Here is a 13,389-nt window from a genome sequence, read left to right as displayed (position 1 = left end):
AGCCCCAAGAAAATTTGATTTTTGGGGGTGGGAGGTAGCTCAGCACTAGAGTGCCTGCCTTGGACGTCTGAGGTCTGAGGTCTGAGGTTCGATCCCTGGCACCACCAAATAAGAAGGAAAAGGAGAAAGAAGCTAGGTTTGTGTCTGGGCTATGCGTGGCGGTCATTTCCTGACCCAGGGTCTCTCCTGAGCTGGATGAGAGGAAGAGTTTCCCAAGAAACCCCCCACCTCCCCAGCCTGGAGACATGGGCCCTTCCCCCAGCCCCGTCCGTGCACCCTGTTATCCGCAGAGACCGAAGCAGCGACACTAGATAGCAGCTGGTCAGCCCGCCCGGGTCGTGAGCTTCCTGTCCTCTGTGCTCTCAGGGGCACAGTGTCCTCTCGAGCCCACGTCGTTCCTCTTTTACCCTTCCTCCTCTCTTGCTCGGACGCCTGCATGCATCCGTGCTGGCTTTTTATCTCTTTCTTTTATTGGGGAGGGGAGGGTTGGGGCTGCCCCCGATGTGTTCTGCCTTGCTCCTTGCTCAGGCGGCTGCTGGGGGACCCCTTGGCTCCAGCTTGTCGCCTGCTCTAGTCCTGGGGCCTATCTCCCTCCTTAGGTTTCCTTTTTCTTTGTTTTTTTTGTTTGTTGGCCCACATCCCGAAGTACTCCTGGCTCAGAACTCGGGGGTCGCTTTTTTTTTTTTTGCTTTTTGGGTCACACCCGGCGATGCTCAGGGGTTACTCCTGGCTCTGCACTCAGGAATTACTCCTGGTGGTGCTCAGGGGACCATATGGGATGCTGGGAATCAAACCCGGGTTGGCCGAATGCAATGCAAACGCCCTACCCATTGTGCTATCAGTCCAGCCCAACGGGGGTCACTTCTGATGGGGCTGGGGGACCCTTTGTGTCGCCCAGAATTGAACTCGGCTCAGCCACTTGCAAGGCAAATACCCTCACCACTTCACCACTCTATCTCTCTGGCCCTGGTTTTTTTTTTCCATAAGTTTTGGGGTCACATCTAGCAATGTTGAGGGGTCCCTCCTGGCTCTGCACTCAGGAATTACTCCTGGTGGTGCGGGGGTGGGGGCGGGCGTTATGGGATGCCAGGGAACAAACCTCCGCTGGGCGCTACCCGCTGTGCTATCGCTCCATTCCCCCACCCCCACCCACTGTGTTTGCTTTTAGTGTGTTCAATCTCCTGGACAGATTCCCAAGGTCCCCTCTTATGTCTTCCCTCCCCCCTCCTCTCCCCATCCCTTCCTTGTCCCCCTGCCTGCTGCAGGTGGCTGAAGTTCCTGCACTCAGTGGGCACTTTATGGGGCTGGGGGTGGTGAGGTATTTTTTTATGTGGGGGAGGGGTTCCTCCTGGCTCTACATTCAGGAATTACTCCCGGAGGGGCTCAGGGAACCGTACCGGATGCCAGGGATCGAACCTGGGCCAGTCGCTTTTAAGGCAATAAATACCCTACCCACTGTGCTATGGCTCCAGCCCCTCGGTGGGCACTTCATGAGCAGCTACTTTATGCCCCAGGACTTGTGTGGCCAGGGAGGTGGGGGCAGGGTGCCACCTGAGAGGTCAGGGAGCGGTGACTTTGAGATGGTCCTTCGAGTCGGAAAGGAACTTGCCAGGCAGAGTAAGGGAGCAGGGTGTTCCTGGGAAGGAACGGCATGTCTACAGAGGCACCCGGGCACGGGCGGCCGTGCTTTCCAGCAGGCATGCAGTTGTTTGGTCTGGTCTGGACAGAGAGTGCAGGTTGGGGCGCCCAGGGAGCTGAGGCCAGATGCAGGCGGGCTCAGATGGTGCAAAACCTTCTGTTCCAGCACAATTGACCTTTCTCCTGGAGCAGCCCAAGCTGCTTCACGGCGGCGGGCAGCCCGGGAGCTCCAGGGCTGTGCCTGACTGGGGCTGGGCCGTGTCCAAAGCGCTCTCTCCAGCCCGCCTCCCCGCCGGAACCCACCGTTACTGCCCGTTGGCTCTGAGTCGCCTGTGGAAGAGTCTGACACTTACATAGGATATTTCCAAAGCACCATCCTTTCATTCATAAATTTTCCTAAGATCATTGCCAGTGGTGGTGGGTGGTTCTGTAAAAGAGATGATGAACCCCAGAGAGGTCTCAGCTTCGGGGGGAGGGGAGTATGTCCTTGGTATAGCTGGGGAGGGAGATAGGCCATACACAAAGAAACAAGCAAGACGGGCTGGAGCGATAGCACAGCGAGTAGGGCGTTTGCCTTGCACATAACCAACATGGCTGACCCGGGTTCGATTCCCAGCATCTCATATGGTCCCCCGAGCACCGCCAGGAGTAATTCCTGAGTGCATGAGCCAGGAGTAACCCCTGAGCATCTCCGGGTGTGACCCAAAAAGCAAAAAAAAAAAAAAAAAAAAAAAAAGAAAGAAACAAGCAAGACAGAAATAAATGAGTGAGATGGTTTCAGTTGGTGCTAAGAAATGAAACAGTGCTGTGCTTGAGAGCAGTGGGCTGGGCAGTCAGGGATGAGAGCCAGAGAGCAAGGGCATGCGATGGGGCTTTTGGCCTCAGGCACAGAACATGTAAAGGTCCTGGGGCAGGAAGGACCATGTTTAGAAAAACTAAAAGGTTCCAATTCATTGTTCCCCCCTCAAGCATTTCTGGACCAAGGGGTATAAATACCCATTTTGTAGAGAGAAACCTAGAGTTCAGAGGGCTTTAATTTCTTGGTCAAAATCAGGAGCCAAGAGTAAGCCTTGAGCATGGCTGGATGTAGCCCAATTTCCTGCTCCCTTCCCCTCCCAGAAAGCACAGTGCTTTTTTTTTCTCCTACCAAGTATCAGGTATAGCAACTGGGTGTTCTAACATGATTCCAGTTTCTGCAATTCTCCCTCCTGGTTTTCTTTGCTTTGTCTGGGTTCCAGTAGCTGGCTTAGTTCCCATCTTTGTGCCTGGGAGTCAGGTGAGCACTCGGTCACCGAAACTCTCCCATCTCCTCCTTGGTCCACAGGCTGAGAGATGGTTTCACCGGCCGCCCGGACTGCAGTTGGGGATCACCTGGAACCATCCCCAGGCAGTGCAGTGTCCCGGGACCGCGGCTGCCCCCGGATTCCTGGTAGGTCTTATTTGTTACACTAGAAGGCTGAGGTCAGCTCCAGAAAGGGCCTGGCCTCGTGAGGCCTGTGATGCAAGCGGCCAGCAGGGGAGGCAGGCTGCACAGCGAGGAGGCCGCTTCCCCTTACTCACCCCTCACACTGGGATCCCACTGACACATCTTGTACTTCCCATTTCCAGGGAAATTCCTCCCCGCTGGACCGCACCCGCCCCTGTGACCTCCCCATTTCTTAGGGCCGACTGGAACCAGACAGTCTGGCTACAAGGGACAACCCTCTGCTCTGGCTGTGCCAGGAGCTCCCCACAAGGGTCCCGGGGAGGAGGGAGGTGCTACATGGGGGGAGGGCGGGGGGAGGGGGATGGCCTCTCATCTGAGCTCTCCCCATACCTAACTCCCAGGGAGGCCTGTCCACACACAGCACACGCCACACACTGCACATGCCATGCACCACACACACACACACACACACTACACTGCATGCCACACAGACCACTGCACACCACACACACCACACATGCCACACACATACACACACACTACATGCACTCCATGCCACACAGACCACCACACACCGCACACGCCACACACTGCACATGCCATGCACCACACACACACACACACTACACTGCATGCCACACAGACCACTACACACCACACACACCACACATGCCACACACATACACACACACTACATGCACTCCATGCCACACAGACCACCACACACCGCACACGCCACACACTGCACATGCCATGCACCACACACACACACTACATATACTGCATGCCACACAGACCACCACACACCACACACACCACACACGCCACACACACACACACCACACCACATGCCACGTACCACACCACACACGCCACAGCTGCATACCACATATGCCACACTGCACACGTCACACACTGCACATACCACATATACTGCATATTACACGCTGCGCACACCATGTGCCACACACTATACACATCACACACACCATACACTGCACACATCATGCCACACATCACACACACCTCACATGTTGCGTGCTGCACACACACACCTTACGCCACATACAACACACCGCATGTCACACACAGCACACACTGCACATAGCACACACCACACACACAACACACTGTCCACCACACACTGTCCACCACACACTGCACACGCCGCACACCACACACCATACATCAGACACATTGTACACTACACATGCCGCATACTACACACGCCATATACCACACATACACACACACACACACACACACACCGGCAACCCACACTTGCACCAGACATGCATACACCGCACATACCACACCAGACATGCCACATACACCACACATGCATATAAACACACACAGAAATAGCACATACATACCACACATATGCACACCACACGTTTTTATGCGTACTCATATACAGACCCCCCACAAATGCACACACTATATGCACACGCACACACATGCACACACCCCACACAAACACATGCACACCATATACACATGCATACTTCCCCCAGACACCCCCTGGGGCGCAGCTGCAGCTGGGGGGTGCTGTCTGGCTCCCTTGCTTCCCCCTCCCCATGTCCCCTCCCCATCCCCTCCCTGGCCCCCATGTGCTGAGTAGTGAGTGAGATTCCAGCAGAGCCTGGGAATCTTTCTGTCCTGGGATCTGTCCTTCTGCTGGGGGCTAGCTTTCCCAGGATCTCAGAGGCGCTTCTCCTGGGCTCTCACTGGGACACCCACACTCCCCCCCCAACTTGACTGGGTCTGGGGAGGCCACACGGAAACCCCCTCCTAGAAAGGGGAACCGGCCGTATTTTTTGTTTGTGCCGCTCACCAGGGCAGGAGTTACAGTCAAGCTTGGGGTGGCCCTGATGGGAAATTCTGGGTTCCAGCGCCCCACCCCAGCTCTAAGCTGTTTGTCCACATGAATGTGGGGAACCAGAGTCACGTGGTGTGCGGGTCCAGATGCCCCATTTATGGGCATTAGGACCCAGGGGACACCAAGTCCTTTGGTGGGGGTTTCAACTTAGCGTCTCCTCCTGTTTTTCTCTGCTATAAGCATTTGTCTTTCTGTCAGTGTTTTTTCCAAGCGAGCCACCCTTGGTTGAGTCCAGTTACAGACATCTAAATGCAGCGATCTCTGTTTTGTTTTGGGGCCACACCTAGTCATGCCCAGGATCTACTCCTGGCTCTGTGCTCAAGGATCACTCTCAGTGGTGCTGGAGGGACCGGATGCAGTTCCCAGGATTGAACCCGGACCTCCTGCATGCAAAGCATGTCGGCGACCTGTTTAGCTATCTCTCTGCCCCCAAATAGCTGAATCTTAAGCTTTTAAGCATGCCACACAATGAATGCCGTGTGTGTATCACCTAGGGGCCAGAGAGATAGTACAGTGGGTAGGCCACTTGTCTTGCACTTGGCCAGCCTGGGTTTAATCCTGGGCATCCGGTAGGGTCCTTCAAAACCCCTCTAGGAGTGACCTTGGAGCACAGAGCCAGGAGTAAACTCTGAGCACAGTTGAGTGTGGTTCAACATAAATAAATAAAGCCTAGACCAAGCTTTGAAACATTTCAGGACTCCTAAGTTCCCTGTGCTCCAGCCCAGAAGTGACAGTCTGACTTTGATCCCCATAGATGAAGGGTGTGTGTGTGTGTGTGTGTGTGTGTGTGTGTGTGTGTGTGTGCGCATATGCACACGTATGCTGCAAGGTTAGAAGGAATCCAAAACTCTCATAGAGGAAGACAGAGGGTAAGACGAATCTTCAAGAAAAGGGGCCCTAAACTGGCCTAGGAAACAGCAGCTCCAAATATGGACAAGGGAGCTGGGAGACACTTCCTGAAGTGGTGAGGCGGTGAGTGGGAGAGTGGGAGTGAGGCAGAGGCCTGCCAGGGTTCCCCAGGGCCTGACTTCCCCTGCTGGGGGGTTCCCCAGCCCCCACTCCACTTCAGCACTCAGGAAGCCAGGGGCACTCTGGAGCCAGACGCCCCGGAGCGTGGAGCTGGCTGGTTGGGCCCCGCGACCTGTGGGGTCTTTCTTTCCCACCTTCTCTCCCAACGTCTGCAGAGCTTGGGGTCTCTCTCGGGGGATGGTTGCCTGGAGAGAAGGGGCAGAAGCTTCCAGAGCTGGGAGGATAGTCTGTCCCTCCTTCTTGCCTTTGTTCAGAAATCCTAACTTGGGGGCCTCAAGGGATCACACAGTGGGTAAAGCGCTTGTCTTGCATACAGCTAACCCAGGTTCAATCCCCCGCACCACATTTGGTGCTCTGAGCACTGCCAGGAGTGCAGAGCCAGGGGTAACCCCTGAGCACCACCAGGTGTACTCCCCAGAAGAAACAAAAAAATCGTATACACATACATAAAAAAGCCCCAACAAGCCTGATCGCTCTGTGTTCCTCCCTCAGAGGACAGGACATACACATGGTACCAACATGCAAACACAGAGACACACATGCGTGTGCAACACACAGGGGACTCACAGAGCAAGTTCGAGCCTGCTGTGCATGCACACACGAGTGCACGTCATACAACCCAGCATGACATGATGGAGGGCGCCCCTCTACCCTCAGACTTGCCAAGCTGTGGATGTGCCAGGGACACATGGGGTAAGATCCAGGATTGAACCCCAGCACCACTTTGGGTCCCCCAAGTCCAGCCAGGAGTGATTCCTGAGCACAGAGCCCAGAGTAAGCCCTGAGCACATATAGAATATATGGGAATGTTGATGGGCAGCAGGGGTGGGGGGGTGGGAGGGGAGGTCAAACTTCCATCACTCCTGTGAACAGATGTCTTCAAAGAACCATGTTCAGGGTACCAGGAATATAAGAATGACCTTTGACCTTATCACCTTTCCCTCTACTGTGCCCTAGGCCACAGGACCACTGCCCTGGGGAGGTGGGACAATTCAGTCCCCATAGCAGCTCTCTGCAGGGCTCACTCCTGGCTCTGTGCTTGGGGCTCACTCCTGACTCTGCTCAGGGCTCACTCCTGGCTCAGTACTTGGGGCTCACTTCTGGCTCTGCACTCAGGGCTCTGCTCAGGGTTCACTCCCGGCTCTGTGCTCAGGGCTCACACCTGACTCTGCACTCAGGGCTTACTCCTGGCTCTGCTCAGGGTCACTCCTGGCTCTGTACTTGGGGCTCACTCCTGACTCTGTGCTCGGGGCTCACTCCTGGTTAGTTGTTGATCAGGGCTTACTCCTGGCTCTGTGCTTTGCAGTTCACTCCTGATTCTGCACTTAGGGCTCACTCCTATCTCTGTGCTCAGGGCTCACTGCTGGTGGGCTCAGGGAACTGTATCGGGTGCCGGGGATCAAATCCTAGTCAGCCGTGTGCAAGACGAACGCTCTCCCACTCTCCCTCTGGCCCCTTCCGCCTCTCCAGCGGCAGGGTTTCCCCTGAACTCCCCAGGGCAGTGCAGTGTGGACAGCAGGCGGGAGAGCGGGTGTGCCCTGGACACGGTCGGTGACTCGAGGGAGCAGGCTCGGGTTCCTGGCAGCCCTGTCCAGCTGCAGCGGCTGAGCACAGAGCCCGTGTCTGGCACAGAGCTGGGGTGGGTAGGACAGGGAGGTGGATCAGAAGTGGAGAAGTCCCGGAGATAGACAGTCAGACAGACAGACAGACAGACAGAACCACCCTGGTGATGGGACTCAAATACCACAGTCCCACACTGACGTTTCTACCCTGCAGCCCCCTCATCCAGTCCCACAAACTCTACTACAACCTGCCCAAACCTCCTGCTGTACTTCCTGTTTTCTTTCTTTGTGGTAGGGAGCTCCCAAGCCATGCTCAGGGGGCCAGAGGCTACTCTCGGTGGTCCTTGGCCAACCTGGCCACCTCATTCCCATGCTCACATCTCACAGTGCTCTGCTCTGACCAGCAGGGATGTTCCCCCCCCCCCCCCCCCCCAAGCTGTGCTCAGGGGCTGTGCAGTACTCCAGCTCAGAACGCGTACAAGGCTTGTGGCCCTGCGTCCTGAGCCAGCGCCCAGACCACGTCGTTCCTGTTTAGTTGACACCCAGTGGCTTCCTGGGCCAAAGAAGTGGGGGCCAACCCAGGTGTGGCCTCACCTCGCCCGGTGTAGTCAGCCGGCCACCCCATCCATCCTGCCCACTCTCCCCTCTCTTCACTCACTGCCTTGGCGTCTCTCACCCACCCCCTCCCGGGGCTGTGAATGGGGAGGGGTCTTGGCCCCAGGCGGATGCCATGTACGTTGCCATTGGACTTACACACGGCTCATGTGTGACTTCCATAGCCCTTCACTGACCCCTGTCACCATTGGAAGGATGAGCCCAACCCCTGGTAGGGGACAGTCAATCAGATGCATACAAGCTGCATGGCCAGTAGCCCTCAGCCTGCCCCCTCACCCACACACTGTACGGCACCCACCCGGTTTCCCCAGCCGGCCATGCAGAGTCTTAGCACATTCTTCTCCTAGCTTGGGGCCAGACAGATAGTTCAGTGGGTAAGGCACTTGCCTTGCCCATGGCTCACCTGGGTTTAATTCCTTGCACCCCGTATGAATCCCCTGAGCATCACCAGGAGTGATGCCCAAGCACAGAGCCAGGAGTCACCCCTGAAACAAATAAACAAACAAAACAAAACAAAACACACAAACAAAAAAGCATTTTCTTCCTATCATCTGGACACCCGTCCCTTCTTGGGCCTCTCAAAGATCTTCTTATCTCTTTAGACTAAGGGGGTCCTTCTTGGCCCCCATTTTAATACCTATTTGGGGAGAGTCTCCTCTAGAACACCTTTCTTCCGAGTCCTACTTTCAGAGATTTTTCAGCCAACCAGGCCTCAGGATTCAATGCTGGAGCAGGAAGGCACAGTGCCACTTGGTGGCCTCGCAATGCTGGGACCACCCCTATGGTCAGTGCTTGGGGCCTTCCGGACTCCACCCACTGATGCTTAGGAGGTTCTCTGGGGCTGGGGGATCAAACTGGGTTCATCTGCATGCAAGGCATGTGCTCTAACCCCTGTGCTATCTCCCTGGCCTCTAGGACAACTCTGAGAATTCATGCTGACAATATGATTTAAAACCCGGTATTTCTGTCTGTGCCCATCAGGAACTGCGTTTGACCACGTTCTAGGTTGTATACGTGAACGCCTTTACTTCTCAGAGCAGATAAGTGCTGACATTGTCTTCTCCACTTTGTTTTTTTGTTTTGTTTTGTTTTACTGGGCTTTTGGGCCACACCAGACTGGGCTCAGGGATTTCATCTGGCTCTGTGCTCAGGGATCATTCCTAGCAGGAACTTGGGCGGGGGGCATAGGTGGTGCCAGGGATAGAACTCGGGTCAGCCATGTGCAAGGCGAGCACCCTCCTTGCTGTCCTAGTGTCCCAGCTCCACCTTCTCCACTTTATAGTGGGAAAGCTGACAGCCAGCGAGCTTATGAGATGCCCTGTAGTGGCATGTTTAGCAAATGGGTCTTACAAGGACTTCAGCGCCGAGTGTACAGTTAGGCCTGCCTGCCTTCCTCCCTGTCCCGTGTGTTAGTGGACGGAGCTTTGGATCTGTCTTATTCATTGACATGAATGAATGAATGAACCCCTTGAAACTGAATGCCTGGAAGAAGTCGGGTTCATCTTGGTTCATACAAGGTGTGTGCCATGCCAAAGCTGTTCTGTTTTCATGAAACAGAACAGGGCTAGAGAGAGCACAGTGGGTAGGGTGCTTACCTTGCATACCACTGACATGGGTTCCATCCCCGGCAACACATTTAGTGCCCCCCCCAATCCTGAGAACATGACTCTGCTTGGAGATCTATAGATTCCATTTTTTTAAAACATAAATACTGAAATTTTTTATTCTTCTGTGTAACTTTTTAATCTAGTAATCATTAAAGCATATGGACCATTTTCATCACTACAAATTGAGTCCTTTTCTAATATTTATTTTTCCTACTTTCCACCCATCCACAGCCCTGCTCTGTAGCGCTTTAATTTTTCAAGACAAGGGAGCAAATTCAAACATTATCAACTTTTAAATGAAGAGTTAAAATGAAAGCACCATCAAGTTTTGACACACGAAAATAAAATTTTTTTTAAAAAGCAGCAGTAATGAAGAGTTAAAATGAGTTAAAATGAGAGCATTCTCAAGTTTCGGCACCAAAATCCATCAATAAATAAAATCTGAGCAGAAAATTTAGGAAAACAGAAAAAGTTCAGGGAGCAAATACTCAAAGAATCAAAGCACAAGAAGAAAGCAACATGATATAGACTCCATTTTAAAAACAAGGAGAGAGGCTGGAGCGATAGTACAGCAGGGAGGGTGCTTGCTTCGAATACGGCCAACCCAGGTTCGATCCCAGCATCCCCTACGGTCTTCCTGAGGACTATCAGGTGTGATTCCTGAGCATAGAGCCAGGAGAAATCTCTAATGTGTCCTAAAAACCAATCACTTAATCACTTAACTTCCCGTTAGTCGTCGATTTGCTCGAGCGGGCGCCAGTAACGTCTCCATTTGTCCCTGTCACGTGCTAGTGTAGCCCAATGGCATCTGTTCGCTCCGGGAACATGAAGGGCCTCAAACCGATCGTTCATGATCTTGACGAAGAAGTCTGACCATCTGGTAGGTGGGCAGCCACGCGGTCTTTTCACATCCCGTGGAATCCAGTCGGTAACAGCTCTAGTCCAGCGGTTGTCTTTAAATCTCATTACGTGACCAGCCCATCTGATTTTCGACACCTTGGCAAATGAGACAGCGTCCCTGATTCTTGATCGTCGACGGATGTCAGAACTCCGGATTCTTTCTCTCATTTGAGTGAAACGTGATATTCCAAGCATAACTCTTTCTATTCTTCTTTGGGAGACCTGAATAGTGCCAAATATGCCAAAACCAGTAACCACAACTGGTCTCATTCACCTAAAAACCAAAATAAATAAATAAACATAGAACGGTAACAGGCTGTTGAATGGTTAAACCCCGTACATCATACTTTCATCTGCTTTCCTTTCCCACCCCTTTTCTTTTTCCTTTCAGTGGCAGAGGGTCGCACCCACTTGGCTATGGTTCAGCACAGAGGTGGGGTGGGGACTGAACCCCCAGCCTCGTGCTTGCAGTCAGGCACTCTGCCCCTGAGTCACATGACTGGGCCCCTCTCCTCACTTCTTTTCTCCCCCTTCCAGTTTTAGGGCAACGCCTGGCAATATTCAGGGGTTACTGCTGGCTCTGCACTCAGGAATCAGTCCGACCAGGGCTCAGGGAACCATATGGGTTGCTGGGGATCAAACCCAGGTTGGCTTTGCGCGAGGCAAGCGCCCTCCCTACTGTGCTATCATTCCAGCCCCTCTCCTCGATTTTAAAACGGAATCTATTGATCTCCAAGCACAGAGACGTGTCCACGGGACCCCTTCACACCCTCCTGCTCACAACACTGGCCTCTGTCAGCTCTGTCCCAAAGACGCCCTGGGGTTGGGTCACCAGGGAGACAGAGGCAGCAAGAGACCCAAATAAAGGTGGTCTGCGACCAGGGCTGAAGGACCATGGACCAGGGACAAATAATGTTCCAACCAAGAATATCTGGGATGACTTTTCATGAAATTTGAGCTGAGTCTCTTTTTTTGAGGGGTGAGGGTGGGGAGAGGTCTCCCCAGTGATTCTTAGCTTACTAGTGCTTGGGGGTCTCCAGAATCTCAGCTGGTAGTGCTCACGGGCCTTCAGGGATGCACCTGGTGATACTGGGGGACCTTGTGGTATTAGGGATAGAACAGAGTTGGCCACGTGCAAGGCATGCACTTAACCCCTCACCCCTACCGCCACCCCATCTTTGGAGCTGACTTTTTTTTCTTTTTGGGTCATACCCGGCAATGCTCAGGGGTTACTCCTGGCTCATGCACTCAGGAATTACTCCTGGTGGTGCTCAGGGGACCATATGGGATGCTGGGAATAGAACCCGGGTCGGCTGCGTGCAAGGAAAACGCTGTACCCGCTCTGCTATCACTCTAACCCTGGAGCTGACTCTGGAATGATTTCCATAGCTGGAGAGAAGGGAGAAGAGCAGAAAGGTCCAGAGAGTGTGCGGGGACCTGGGATGGTGGGATGAGGGCAGGGCTGGAAGGCAGGAAGGGGTGGTGAGTCAGAAGGAGAGACAGGGCCAGACATCAACCCCACTTCTCCCCCGAGGAGACTGGCTGAATTTGGGCAAGCAGCTGCCAAGTGAGCACTCTCAGAGTGAGCACCCGGGCAAAGTGCAGATGAGATGAGGAGAGTTTGTGGCCCCCATGGCACATGCGTGGCATGTCCTGCCACCAGCTAGCAGCTTCCACTTTATTATTTTTTTTTTAATTTTTATTAGTGAAACACCATGAGGTACAGTTGTAGACTTACAAGTTTTTGTGCTTGGGTTTCAGTTATACAATGATCAAGTACCCATCCCTCTACCAGTGCTCATTCTCCACCACCACGGGTCCCAGTATCCCTCCTACTCCCCATCCGCACCATCCCATCCATCCTCTGTGGCAGGGCATTCCCTTTTGTTCTAGCTCTCCTTTTGGGTGCTGTGGTTTGCACAAGAGGCACTGAGTGGCAATCACGTTTGGTCTATAGTCTACTTTCAGCATGCATCTTCCATCCTGGGAGGATCCTCCCAACACCCTTTATTTGATGCTCCCTTCTCTATCTGAGCTCCCTTTTCCCCTAGCGTGTGCGGCTGGCCTCCAAGCCATGGAGTGAACCTCCTGGTACTTATCTCGGCTATTCTTGGGTGTTAGTCTCCTATTTTGTTACTTTATGTTCCCCAGATGAATGCAATCTTTCTATGTCTATCCCTCTCTTTCTGACTCATTTCACTTAGCATGATACTTTCCATGTAGTACCACTTGTATGTGGTGAAATTTAGCCATACTAAATTTCATGACTTCATCCTTTCTAACAGCTACATAGTACTCCATTGTGTAGATGTGCCAAAGTTTCTTTAACCAGTCATCTGTTCTCGGGCACTCAGGTTTTTTTTCTAGATTCTAGCTATTGTAAACAGTGCTGCAATGAACAAACAAGTGCAGATGTCACTTTGATTGTACTTTTTTTTGCCTCTCCGAGGTATATTCCCAGGAGTGGTATTGCAGCTTCCACTTTAAAAGGCGAGGGAGGAGGGGAGTGATAATACAGGGGAGAAGGCGCTTGCCTTGCATGTGGGGCACCTGGGTTCAATCTCTGGCACTCCATATGGGCCCCTGAGCACTGCCAAGAGTGATCCCTGAAGGCAGAGCCATGAGTAAGCCCTGAACACTGCTGTGTGTGCCCCCCAGCCACAAAAAGAGAGAGAGAGAGAGGAGAGAGAGAGAGAGAGAGAGAGAGAGAGAGAGAGAGAGAGAGAGAGA

This window comes from Sorex fumeus, unplaced genomic scaffold, assembly GCF_029834395.1.
Source record: "Sorex fumeus unplaced genomic scaffold, SorFum_2.1 ptg000094l, whole genome shotgun sequence".
Taxonomy (NCBI): domain Eukaryota; kingdom Metazoa; phylum Chordata; class Mammalia; order Eulipotyphla; family Soricidae; genus Sorex; species Sorex fumeus.
The sequence above is the reverse complement of the archived record's forward strand: the minus strand, read 5'-3'. Positions refer to the sequence as shown.